The following is a 13,909-nucleotide window of genomic DNA, read 5'->3' on the forward strand; positions in this document are numbered from 1 at the left end:
GATACCAAATAAAGAAAAATATTCCATGTTAACAGATTAAAATAATCAATATTGTTAAATATTTATGCTGCTCAAAGCAATATACACATCCAATGCAATCTGTCAAAATCTCAACAATGTTCTTCACAGAAATAGAAAAAACAATCCTATAATTTATCTGAAACCACAAAAGACTCAGAAGAGCCAAAGCCATCCTAAGCAAAAACAACAAACAGGAGAAATCATGTTACTTGACTTCAAATTATATTACAGAACGTAGAAGGCAAAACAGCAGGGCACTGGCATAACAATAGGCACATACAGAAATGGAACATAAAACAGAATTCAAAAACAAACCTGCACACCTACAGTGAATTGATTTTGACAAAGACGCCAAGAACATACACTGCAGAAAAGACAGTCTCTTCAGGAATTAGGAAAACTAGATATCTATATGCAGAAGAATGAAACTAGATCCCTATTTCTCACAGTATCAACTAACTAAAATCAAATCAAAATGAATTAAAGACTTAAATCTATGACATCAAACTATGAAACTTTTTATTTCATGACATGTCATGCAACTTTTTGTAGTTTCATAGTTTGAGGATCATAATTTCAGTTTTGTAGATTCATAGATTTAAAGTTTCCAGAACATTTGTCTGGGCAAAAAATTCTTGAGAAACACCACACAAGCACAGGCAACCAAAGTAATAGGGGACAAATGAGATCACATCAAGTTAAAAAGCTTCTGCACAGCAAAGGATATAATCAACAAAGCAAAAAGACAATCCACAGAATGGCAGAAAAATATTTGCAAACTACCCACTGACAAAAGATTAATAACCAGAATATATAAAGAGCTCAAACAACTATAAGAGAAAGTGTAATAATCCAATCCAAAAATGGGCAAAATTTCTGAATAGACATTTCTCAAAGAAGACATAAAAATGGAAAAGAGACATATAAAAAGGTGTTCAACATCATTGATCATCAGAGAAATGCAAATGAGAATTACAATGAGATATTATCTCATCCCAGTTAAAATGGCTTAAATCCAAAAGACAGGCAATAGCAAATGCAGGTGACGATGTGGAGTAAAGGGAACACTTGTACACTATTGGTGAGAAAGTAAATTAGTACCATCACTATGGAGAACAGTTTAGAGGTTCCTCAAAAAATTAAAAATTGAGCTACCATACGATCCAGCAATCTCACTGCTAGGTGTATACCCAAAAGAGTGGAAATCAGTACATCTAAGAGATATCTGCACTTTTATGTTTGTTGTAGCACTGTTTACAATAGCTAAGATTTGAAAGCAAACTAAGTATCCATCAACAGATGAATGAATAAAGAAAATGTGGTACATGTACACAATGGATTACTATTCAGCCATAAACAAATGAGATTCAGTAATATGCAACAACATGGATGGAACTGGAGATTATTGTGTTATGTGAAATAAGCCAAGCATATAAAGAGATATATCACGTTCTTATTTATTTGTGGTATCTAAAAATCAAAACAATCAGACACAGACAGTAGATGAATGTTTACCAAATGCTGGGAAAGGTAGTGGGAGTAGTGGGTGGGTGGGGATGGTTAATGAATACAAACAAAAACAGAAAGAATAAATAAGAACTAATATTTTATAGCACAACAGGATGATTATAGTCAATAATAACTTAATTTTACATTTTAAAACAACCAAAAGAGTGTAATTGGATTGTTTATAAACCAAAGGACAAATGTTTGAGGGAATAAATAAAACATCCTCCATGATGTGCCTATTTTACATTGCGTGCCTGTATCAAAATATTTCAAATACCCCATTAATATATGTCTACTATGTAACCACAAATAAAATAAAATAATTAAAAACAACACAATCTTATTGATTAGAAGTGTCTAAGTAATCCTAAGAAGGAAATAATCTCAAATTTTGCCTGGTTCTGAGAATATTTACATGAGACTCAACTCCTTGGAAAGAATGTCCAAAATTCCTATTGAAAATAATTGACAATAATGATTCTGTGAGTGGAAGTGAGAGAGCCACAAGCACAAAACAGACTGATGGAATAGAACTTGGATCTTCCCATTCCCATTACAGTTGAAATTATTCATTGAAATAACATACTTCAAGTATTAGTGTAATTGCTTTTCTATGAATAAATATCTGACACTAAGTAATTTATGACGAAAAGCGGTTTAATTGGGTCATGGTTCTGCAGACTTTACAGAAAGCATGATAGTGGCATCTGCTTCTAGTGAGGCCTCAGGAAGCTTACAATCATGGTGGAAGGTGACAGAAGAAGCCTGCATGTCACACGGTGAGATCAGGTGCAAAAGGGAGAGAAGAGTGGAAATCCCATTCTGTTAAGCAACCAGATCTGATGTAAACTAACTGTGTGAGAATTCACTGATTACTAAGTGATGGTGCTAATCTATTTATGACAGATCAAATTCCATGATCTAATCACCTCCAACCAGTCCCCACCTGCAACATTGAAAATCACATTGTTACAGTCTCGCCAATGCACCACAATGTAGCAGTCTCTTGTTGCCTAAGGTAGTACCCAGGAGTTGTCTCAGGACCAGGAAAGTTAAGGAGTGCAGACACCAAGGGTGACGTTGGAGTGAAAGCTTAATAAGCTAAAGAGGAAGGCCCTCCACTGTGGAGAGGGGGCCTGGAAGAGTGTTGCCATTTTTACAGTTGAATGCAAAGGCTTTTATAAAAAAAACAAATGAGGGGTGGGCATCTTATTTGCATAAGGCATAACTTTATGGTAGCTCCACTCCATCCTTTTAGCGTGTATGTGGGCCCTTAGCTTGAGTTGCTCCATCCCAAATCTTGGGATCTTGCTGTTCACAGAGATGTGGGCATCATGTAAGCTTATGACTAACAAAATGTTAATCTTAAATAGTCCTAAAGAGGGCAGTGTTTTAAAACTTTTTAAAAATTTACATTTCAATGATCTGGGTCAGCTCTGAAATGACTTAGAGCTTTTTGTCAATCTTTTGCAAACAGTAAGACAAGCATTCCCTATCTATACTGCCTGTTAATAGGTTTTTATTAGATCTAACTGAAAATCATCTCAAGAAACAGCAGGTCATGATGGGTTATTGTCACTAATGAGAACAACAGAGTATCAATTTAAATTACATCTGTTGTATTAAGAATATATCCTTCAGTAATTAAGTGAAATAGCACATTTAGCTTCACAGGGTGCTTTAGTGATGAATTCATCCTGTGAGAGTTGTATCAAAATACAGAGCTGCTCAATATCACATGTAAAGCAGGAGTCACATTACAATGGTAAACATCTTACATGATAACGATGCATGGGTGTGTGCATGTGAGTTAATGAAAGTCGCTACCATCCCTGTGATAACACCTACCAAGTGAAATGAAATTATAGTGCAGTAGTGGAGGAGATCATGTTTCACTTGGCAAAGAGTAAGAATGTAGATTCTAGAGGCTAAAGGCTTGTTTATAAATATTTACAGGTGAGAAAAATATTTAGGATATTAGTATCTTTCTTGTTGCCATTTACCATTTTTAGCATACTGGTGCCTGTTACTGTTAAGTAATATCTAGTCTAATCTTTGTGATTGCACCTTTGTAAGAACTGTAAATGTTATGTGCTTATTCCTGAGAAGTAGAAAAAGGGCATCATTCATCTAGGGATTGGTGCAGAGGACTGATCCTGGCACCTTTGATATCAGAAGGAAAAGAAAATGGGAGGGGTCGATTTCTGGAAACTTTGCAAGTAAAGGAAAAAAGTATAACGCTATGATGGCCAAATTACAATGGATAAGTTGTCCAAGAAGTATATTTGATGAGAAGATCACAAATCCTCAAAGGTTTAAAAAAAAAAAAGAACGAACGAAATATAAAGGGAATAGGAGGGAGAAGATGGAGATGCTGCAGTGTTCCATTGGTTCTCTTCCTTGTATTCTCTTTTCTGTGTCTCTAATCTAATCTAATCCAGCTTCTGTGTATCCTGGCAGTTCTCTACCTCCAGATTCAATGGAGTTACCTCACTCCTAGCACCTGGACCACAGAAGCTGAATAGAGAATCTGGGTAGTTAGCACTCTTTCTGATATGTGGAAATAATAGTAGGAGCAATATTTTTGGCAATATAAAATAGAAAAAAATGAATTTTGCCGTTCTAATTATGAGCATCCTATTTTGATGTGCTCAGTATATGGCAGAACGGATTCTAAATGCTTCTACGGGAAAAATACACAGAGCACCAAACTTCCAATTCACAAATAATTGTCTTGAATACAATATATGTGTAAATTGTGGAAGGCCTATAGTGTATTAAACTGAAAAAGTTATTTATAAAATGGGTTATGAGAAGTATTTAAATTGAAGTAATAAATTGTTGGCATATATTTTTCAGTTTTTAAGGATGGCTGTGATTTTTCGATACCTACAAATTTCTCACCCATTTTCTTAGTACCAGTTTTCTTCATATTCACTGGCCTCAATTCATTGTCATTCTAAGATTTCTCAGTCTCAGAAAATTGAAACCGTTAAAAGTAAATGGAATTACTAAAATTGTGATATAAGCAGAGCGATACTCCATCTCAAAAAAAATTGATATATCGATCACTATGATTTTTAGGTGACAAAATAAAAGTATTCATCACAACACAAAAAAAAGAACAAAATAGTCATGAATACTTCAGTGACACCATCTGAAGGACAGCTCTCCACTGTCATGTCCCTAAAATTTTGGTAAGATTACCTATGCTAGCCTGGGTGCGGCGACTCATGCCTGTAATCCCAGCACTCTGAGGGGCCAAGGTGGATGAATCACCCGAAGTCAGGAGTTCGAGGCCCTTCCTATCCATGAGCATGGAAATGTTCTTCCATTTGTTTGTGTCCTCTTTTATTTCGTTGAGCAGTGGTTTGTAGTTCTCCTTGAAGAGGTCCTTCGCATCCCTTGTAAGTTGGATTCCTAGGTATTTTATTCTCTTTGTAGCAATTGTGAATGCGAGTTCACTCATGATTTGGCTCTCTGTTTGTCTGTTATTGGTGTATAGGAATGCTTGTGATTTTTGCATATTGATTTTGTATCCTGAGACTTTGCTAAAGTTGCTTATCAGCTTAAGGAGATTCTGAGCTCAGACAATGGGGTTTTCTAAATATACAATCATGTCATCTGCAAACAGAGACAATTTGACTTCCTGTTTTCCTGATTTAATACACTTTATTTCTTTCTCTTGCCTGATTGCCCTGGCCAGAACTTCCAACACTACGTTGAATAGGAGTGGTAAGAGGGGGCATCCCTGTCTTGTGCCAGTTTTCAAAGGGAATGCTTCCAGTTTTTGCCCATTCAGTAGGATATTGCCTGTGGGTTTGTCATAAATAGCTCTTATTATTTTGAGATATGTTCCATCATTACCCAGTTTATTGAGAGTTTTTAGCATGAAAGACTGTTGAATTTTGTCAAAGGCCTTTTCTGCATCTATTGAGATAATCATGTGGTTTTTGTTGTTGCAACTGTTTATGTGATGGATTTCATTTATTGATTTGCATATGTTGAACCAGACTTGCATCCCAGGGATGAAGCTGACTTGGTCGTGGTGGATAAGCTTTTTGATGTGCTTCGGGATTCGGTTTGCCAGTATTTTATTGAGGATTTTTGCATCGATGTTCATCAGGGATATTGGCCTAAAATTCTCTTTTTTTGTTGTGTCTCTGCCAGGCTTTGGTATCAGGATAATGCTGGCCTCATAAAATAAGTTAGGGAAGAATCTCTCTTTTTCTATTGATCAGAATAGTTTCAGAAGGAATGGTACTAGCTCCTCTTTGTACCTCTGGTAGAATTAGGCTGTGAATCTGTCTGGTCTGGACTTTTTTTGGTTGGTAGGCTATTAATTATTGCCTCAATTTCAGAACCTGTTATTGGTCTGTTCAGATATCCAACTTCTTCCTGGTTTAGTCTTGAGAGAGTGTATGTGTCCAGGAATTTATATATTTCTTCTAGATTTTCTAGTTTATTTGTGTAGAGGTGTTTATATTCTCTGATGGTGGTTTGTATTTCTGTGCAATCGGTGGTGATATCCCCTTTATCATTTTTTATTGCATCTATTTGATTCTTCTCTACTAGTTGGAAGAGTTTAAATACCTTGAATAATCTGTTGTATTTGTATTTCTAAAGAAAAAAGAATTTTATACTTAATTTAATAACAATAACAATTTAATAAACAATATAATACAAGTCATTCCCAGAAACAAAATTTATTTTTAACATTAACATAAAATGATATGTTAATTCTGATAAATTAGTAATATAACTTTTAAAATATAGGAGCCTGGAGTGAATTCCTGGAATTGGCTAAATATTCTGTTTTTTGTTTACCTAGTACAACGACCTAATTGGGTAATCATCATTGGACTCATAAAAAAAAAATACTAACTCTTTAAAAAGAGACTTTAACAACAGAAAACCGATAGACTTGTTGCAGTTGCTGTAGGTTCTAAATCCAGGTAGGAACTAGCGAGATTTTGTAATGTCAGTATGTCTAAATCCAGGTTAAGAACCACTGAGATTCTGTAGTATCAACATTTCTTTTATATACAAAATGTTTACAAATTTCAGGGAGAAATGTTTTGATGGTCATGATAAATATATATTTTATGTTCTGTGTTTTCTACACACTTGTGTTCTGAGCCCTTAGTATTTTATCCTAAGATCTAGAAGAGAGGTGTGGAATAGTTATCTAGAAGACTAGGGGAAATATAGAGAAGAGCTATCAGTTATCACTATACACATATATTCTCCAGTGGTACAGCAGGGTGGGAGAAATTATTTAAAGTGGGGGTATATGAGAAAATATCAAAATGATATTATTTGGAATAAACCATCTCTTATGACCTAGAGAGGAGGGAGGACATTGCAGCTTGAGAAAAATCATACAGGAGGGCAGAGAGCTTTTTTCTTGGAACATTGTTTCCGTAAGTCTGCAGGTACTTATAGGTGAATTGAGAAATTGACTAAAAATAAGGGCTGGGTTTGGCTTGTGAAGACCCTCAAACAGGAAGTTTTTTTTAAGGCTGAATAATATTTTATCGTGTGTGTGTGTGTGTGTGTGTGTGTGTACGTTGTCTATATATATATATATACACACACACCATGTATATTAAAATATATATATACATACATATATATATAATGTTTTCTTTATTCATTCATCACTAGCCATTTGGTTTTCTTCTACATCTTGCCTATTGTAAATAATGCTGCAATGAACATGAATGTGCAAATAAATATCTCTTCAAGATCTCATTTTGAATTATTTTGAATATACACTCAGAAGAAGGATTAATGGTGCATATAATAATTCTATTTTTTACATTTTGTTGTTTTGGGATTTTTAAGTTTTATGTAGTCCCATTTGTGTACTTTTTATTTCACTGCCTGTGTTTTTGGTATCATATTTTAAAAGTTATTGCCAAATTCAATGCCCTAAAACTTTCTCCTTCATTTTATTCTGAAGTTTAAGGTCTTACATTTAGGAATTTAATCCATTTTGAGTTAATTTTTGCATATAGTATAAGGTAAGAGCCCAACTTCATTGCTTTGCATGTGGGTATTCCATTTTCCTAACACCATTTGTTGAAGAGACTCTCCTTTCCCTATTGTGTAATCTTGGCACCCTTGTTGAAAATCGTTTGTCTGTATATTCAAAAGATTATATCTGAGCTCTCTGTTTCATTGGTTTACATAAATATATATTCATGCCAGTACAACACCATCTTAATTAGTTGCTTTGCAGTATGTTTTGAAATCAAGAGATGTGAAGCATCCAATTGTGTTATTCTTCAAGTTTTTTTTTTTTTTTTTTTTTTTTTAGCCATTCAGGGTGTATTAGGATTTTATATAAATTTTAAATGGGGTTTTCCTATCTTTATATAAAATGTCATTGAAATTTTCATACAAATTGTGTTAAATCTACACACGGCTTTGGACGGCATGGATTTTTTTTTAACAATATTAAGTCTTTCAATCCAGGAACACAAAATGTTTTCCCATTTACTAATGTTTTATTTCTTTTATTAGTGTTTTAAATTTTTAACTTTTATGGATACATAGTAGGCATATATATTTATGCAGTACGTGACATATTTTGATATGTTCATTATTCTTCCTGATGCTCTCACTCCTCCCACCCACAACCCTCCGACAGGCCCGTGTGTGTTGTTTCTCCCCATGTGTCCATGTGCTCTCATCATTCAGCTCCCACTTATAAGTGAGGACACGTGGTATTGGTTTTCTGTTCCTGCATTAGTTTGCTGAGGATAATGGGTTGCAACTCCATCCATGTCCCTGCAAAGGATATGATATCACTCCTTTTCATGGCTGCATAGTATTCCATAGTGTATATGTACCACATTTACTTTATCCAGTCTATCACTGATGGGCATTTAGGTTGATCCCATGTCTTTGCCATTATGAATAGTGCTGCAGTAAACATACACATCTATGTGTTTTACAATAGAATGACTTCTATTTCTTTGGGTATTTTCCCAATAATGGGATTGCTGGGTCAAGTGGCATTTCTGCCTCTAAGTTTCTGAGAAATCACCACAGTTGAACTAATTTACACGTTCGCCAACAGTGTAAAAGTCCCCCTTGTTCTGCACAACCTCAGCAGCATTTGTTAGTTTTTGACTTTTTGATAATAGTTATTCTGATGGATGTGAGATGGTATCTCATTGTGGTTTTCATTTGCATTTCTCTAATGATCAGTGATGTTGGGCTTTTTTTGTATCCTTTGTTGGCTGCATGTATATATGCTTTTAAGGTGTGTCTGCTCATGTCTTTTGCTCACTTTTTAATGGTTTCTTTTTTCTTGTAAATTTAACTTCCTTATAGATGCGGATATTAGAACATTGTCAGATGGATAGATTGCAAATATTTTCTCCCATTCTGCAGGTTGTATGCTTACTCTTTTGATAGTTTCTTTTGCTGTGCAGAAGCTCTTTAGTTTAATTAGATCCCATTTGTCAATTTTTGCTTTTGCTGCGATCACTTTTGGCATCTTCGTTATGAAATCTTTCCCTGTGCCTATGTCTTGAATGGTATTGCCCAGGTTTTCTTTGAGGGTTTTTATAGTTTTGGGTTTTATATTTAAATAATTAATCTGTCTTGACTTAATTTTTGTATAAGGTGTAAGAAAAGGTCCAGTTTCAATTTTCTGCATATGGCTAGCCAGTTCTCCCAGCACCATTTATTAAATAGGAAAGCCTTTCCCCATTGCTTATTTTTGTCAGGTTTGTCAAAGATCAGATGGGTGTAGGTGTGCAGTCTTATTTCTTGGTTCTTTATTCTGTTCTGTTGTTCTATGTGCCTATTTTTGTACCAGTATTATTCTATTTTGGTTACTATAGCCTTGTAATATAATTTGAAGTTGGGAAATGTGATGCCTCTAGCTTTGTTCTTTCTGCTTAGGATTCCCTTGGCTATTTGGGCTCTTTTTGGTTCCATATGAATTTTCCAATTTTTTTTTCTAATTCTGTAAAGAGAGTCAATGGCAGTTTAATGGGAATAGCATTGAATCTATAAATTGCTTTGGGCAGTATGGCCATTTTAACAATATTGATTCTTTCTATCTATGAGCGTGGAATAGCTTTTCATTTGTTTGTGTCCTCTCTGATTTCTTTGAGCAGTGGTTTATAGTTCTCCTTGAAGATGTCCTTCACTTCCCTTGTTAGCTGTATTCTTACGTATTTTATTGTTTTTTGTGGCAATTGTGAATGGGAGTTCATTCGTGATTTGACTCTCAGCTTGCCTGTCGTTGGTGTATAGGAATGCTAGTGATTTTTGCACATTGATTTTGTATCCTGAGCCTTTGCTGAAGTTGCTTATTAGTTTAAGAAGCTTTTTGGCTGAGACAATGGGGTTTTCTAAATAAAGAACCATGTCATCTGCAAGCAAAGATTATTTGACTTCCTTTCTTCCTATTTGAATACCCTTTATTTCTTTCTCTTGCTTGATTGCCCTGGCAATCAATACTTCTAATTCTAATACTATGTTCAATAGGAGTGGTGAGAGAGGGCATCCTTGTCTTGTGCTGGCTTTCAAAGAGAATGCTTCCAGCTTTTCCCCATTCAATATGATATTGGCTGTATGTTTGTCATAGATGGCTCTTATTTTGAGGTATGTTCCTTCAACACCTAGTTTATTGAGAGTTCTTAACATGAAGAGATGTTGAATTTTATCAAAGGCCTTTTCTGCTTCTATTGAGATAATCACGTGGTTTTGTCTTTAGTTCTGTTTATATGATGAATCACCTTTGTTGATTTGCATATGTTGAACCAATCTTGCATCCCATGGATGAAGCCAAATTGATTGTGGTGGATACACTTTTTGATGTGCTGCTGGATTCCATTTGCAAGTATTTTGTTGAAGATTTTTGCATCCAGAATTCTTATGGTTTTCTACATAAAAGAGAATATCATCTGTGAACAGAGATAATTTTACTTCTTACTTTCCAACTTAGATGCCTTTATTTCTTTTTCTTGTTTAATTGCTCTGGCTAAAACTTTCAGCACTATGTTGAATAAATGTAGTAAAAGTGGGCATCCTTTCCATGTAGCCGACCTTGGAGAAAAGGATTTCAGTATTTCACCACTGAGCATGATGTTTGCTATGGGCTTTTCATATATGGCTTTTATTATGTTGAGGTAGTTTCCATTTTCTCTAGTGTGTTGAATGTCTTTATTGTGAAAGTATGTTGAATGTTGTCAAATATTTTCTTCTGCATTAATTAAGATGTTCATGTGTTTTTTTTCCTTCATTCTGTTAATGTGGTGTGGTTTTTTTTCCATCAGTTTTCATATGTTGAACTATCTTTGCATTCCAGAAATAAATTCCACTTTGTTATGGTTTCTAATCATTTTAATATTAAATGCTGATAAATTTTGTTTGCTAGTATTTAGTTGAAGATTTTTGCCTCAATGTTCATAAAGGCCATTGGTCTTTAGTTTTCTTTGCTTGTAGTGTTTTTGTCTGGATTTGGTAGCAGGGTGAGACTGGTCTCATAGAATGAGTTAGAAAGTATTCTCTCCTTCAAACTTTTTTGAAAAGTTTTGGAAGGATTAATGTTAGTTCTTTAAATGTTTGGTAAAATACACCAGTGATGCCATCAGGTCCAGGGTTTTTCTTCATTAAAAAATTTTTGATTACTGACTTAATCTCCTCACTATTTATAGGTTGAATCACATTTTCTATTTCTTCATAAGTTGGTCTTGATAAGTTTTGTTTTTCTAGGAATTTATTCATTTCATCTAGAATATCCAATTTGTTGCTGTGCAACTGTTCATAGTACTTATAATCTTTTTTATTTCTGTAGAATTAGTATTAATAGTAATGTCTCCACCTTCATTTCTGATTTTAGCAATCTTTGAGTCTGCTCCCTGTTTTTCTTTGTCCATCTAGCTAAAGCATTACTTTTGTTGATATTCTCAAAGAATCAACTTTTGCTTTCATTGATTTTCTCTATTGTGTTTCCATTATGTATTTCATTTATTGCTGCTCTAATTTTTATTATTTTCTTTTTTCTTCTAACTATGGGTTTAGTTTCTTTCCTTTTCTTATTTCTTAAGTTGAAAAGTTAGATTGTTAATTTAAAATGTTTTCATGTGAGAATTTATAGCTATAAATTTTCCTCTTAGCACTGCTTTCACAGCATTTCAAACATTTTTATATATTCTGTTTTTGTTTTCATTTTTCTCTAAGTATTTTCTAATTTTTGTTAAAAATTTTTAGCTTTTCTATTTGTTGTTTAAGAGTATGTTGTTTAATTTCTACAAATTTGTACATTTTCCAATCTTTGCAAATGCAGTGGGAGGGGAAGTGGACACAAATCACAATGAAGAAGATGATGAGGAGCCCATCCCTGAGTCTAGTGAGCTGACACTTCAGGAGCTTTTGGGAGAAGAAAGAAGAAACAAGAAAGGTCCTCGAGTGGGCCCCCTGGAAACTGAACTTGGTGTTAAAACCCTGGATTGTCAAAAACCACTTATCCCTTTTGAAGAGTTTATTAATTAACCACTGAATGAGGTTCTATAAATGGATAAAAATTATACTTTTTTCAAAGTAGAAACAGAGAACAAGTTCTTTTATGACATGTCCCTTTATATTGAATGCTGTCACAAAGAATTCGGGATTATATTATGAAAATAGAATTCGCATGTACAGTGAACGAAGACTCACTATTCTCTACAGCTTAGTTCAAGGACAGCAGTTGAATCCATATTTGAGACTCAAAGTTAGACGTGACCATATCATAGATGATGCACTTGTCTGGCTAGAGCTGATCGTGATGGAAAATCCTGCAGACTGGAAGAAGCAGTTGTATGTGGAATTTGAATGAGAACAAGGAGTTGATGAGGGAGGTGTTTCCAAAGAATTTTTTCAGCTGATTGTGGAGGAAATCTTCAATCCAGATACTGGTATGTTCACATATGATGAATCTACAGAATTGTTTTGGTTTAATCCATCTTCTCTTGAAACTGAGGGTCAGTTTACTCGATTGGCATAGTACTGGGTCTGGCTATTTACAATAACTGTATACTGGATGTACATTTTCCCATGGTTGTCTACAAGAAGCTAATGGGGAAAGAAGGAACTTTTCATGACTTGGGAGACTCTCACCCAGTTCTATATCAGAGTTTTAAAGATTTATTGGATTATGAAGGGAATGTGGAAGATGACATGATGAGCACTTTCCAGATATCACAGACAGTTTTGGTAACCCAATGACGTATGACCAAAGGAAAATGGTGATAAAATTCCAATGACAAATGAAAACAGGAAGGAATTTGTTAATCTTTATTCTGACTACATTCTCAATAAATCAGTAGAAAAACAGTTCAAGGCTTTTCAGAGAGGTTTTCATATGGTGACCAGTGAATCTCCCTTAAAGTACTTACTCAGAACAGAAGAAATTGAATTGTTTATATGTGGAAACCGGAATCTACATTTCCAAGCACTAGAAGAAACTACAGAATATGACGGTGTCTATACCAGGGACTCTGATCTGATTAGGAAGTTCTGGGAAATTGTTAATTCATTTACAGACAAACATAAAAGACTCTTCTTGCAGTTTAAAATGGGCACAGACAGAGCATCTGTGGGAGGACTAGGAAAATTAAAGATGATTATACCCAAAAATGGCCCAGACAAGAAAGGTTACCTACATCTCATACTTGCCTTAATGTGCTTTTACTTCCGGAATATTCAAGGAAGGAAAAACTTAAAGAGAGATTGTTGAGGGCCATCACATATGCCAAAGGATTTGGCATGCTGTAAAACAAAACAAAATGAAACAAAAAAAGGAAGAAAAAAATTTAAAACCTTTAAAAAATATAACAACGGGGATAAATTTTTGGTGGAGATAGTGTCCCAGTACAAAAAGGCTGTAAGATAGAGAACCACAGTAGTCACCTGTGTCTGTGCCTCGCTTCTTTATTGGGGACATGAGGGTTGGAACAGCACATTTCAGCTACATATATGAACAAATCCTTTATTATTATTATAATATTTTTTGTGTGAAAGCATTACAAATTTTTTCACTTGTATGTACAGAGAGGTTTTTCTGAATATTTATTTTAAGGGTAAAACCACTTTTGCTTGAGTTTATTACTGCTTGAGGTTGAGCCTTTTGAGTATTTAAAAAATATATGCCAAGAGAACTACTCTCCCAAGGAAAATATTGCCACAATTTGTAGACAATGTAACCTTCAAGCATGTGCTACTTTTTTGTCCCTGTATCTAAATCAAATCAGGAACTGTGTATATATTTTTTAAAGATTTGCTTTTGAAACTTGAAGTCTTTAAAACAGTGTGATGCAATTACTGCTGTTCTAGCCCCCAAAGAGTTTTCTGTGCAAAACCTTGAGAATCA

The 13,909-nt window shown here is 34.5% G+C and overlaps 1 pseudogene; it reads left to right on the forward strand.

Annotated features, from left to right (window-relative positions):
• Positions 1-1,470: 1,470 nt before the first annotated feature.
• On the forward strand, positions 1,471-13,314 carry LOC129009442 (ubiquitin-protein ligase E3A-like; annotated as a pseudogene).
• Positions 13,315-13,909: the final 595 nt, after the last annotated feature.

Source organism: Pongo pygmaeus, chromosome 10, assembly GCF_028885625.2.
Source record: "Pongo pygmaeus isolate AG05252 chromosome 10, NHGRI_mPonPyg2-v2.0_pri, whole genome shotgun sequence".
Lineage (NCBI taxonomy): Eukaryota > Metazoa > Chordata > Mammalia > Primates > Hominidae > Pongo > Pongo pygmaeus.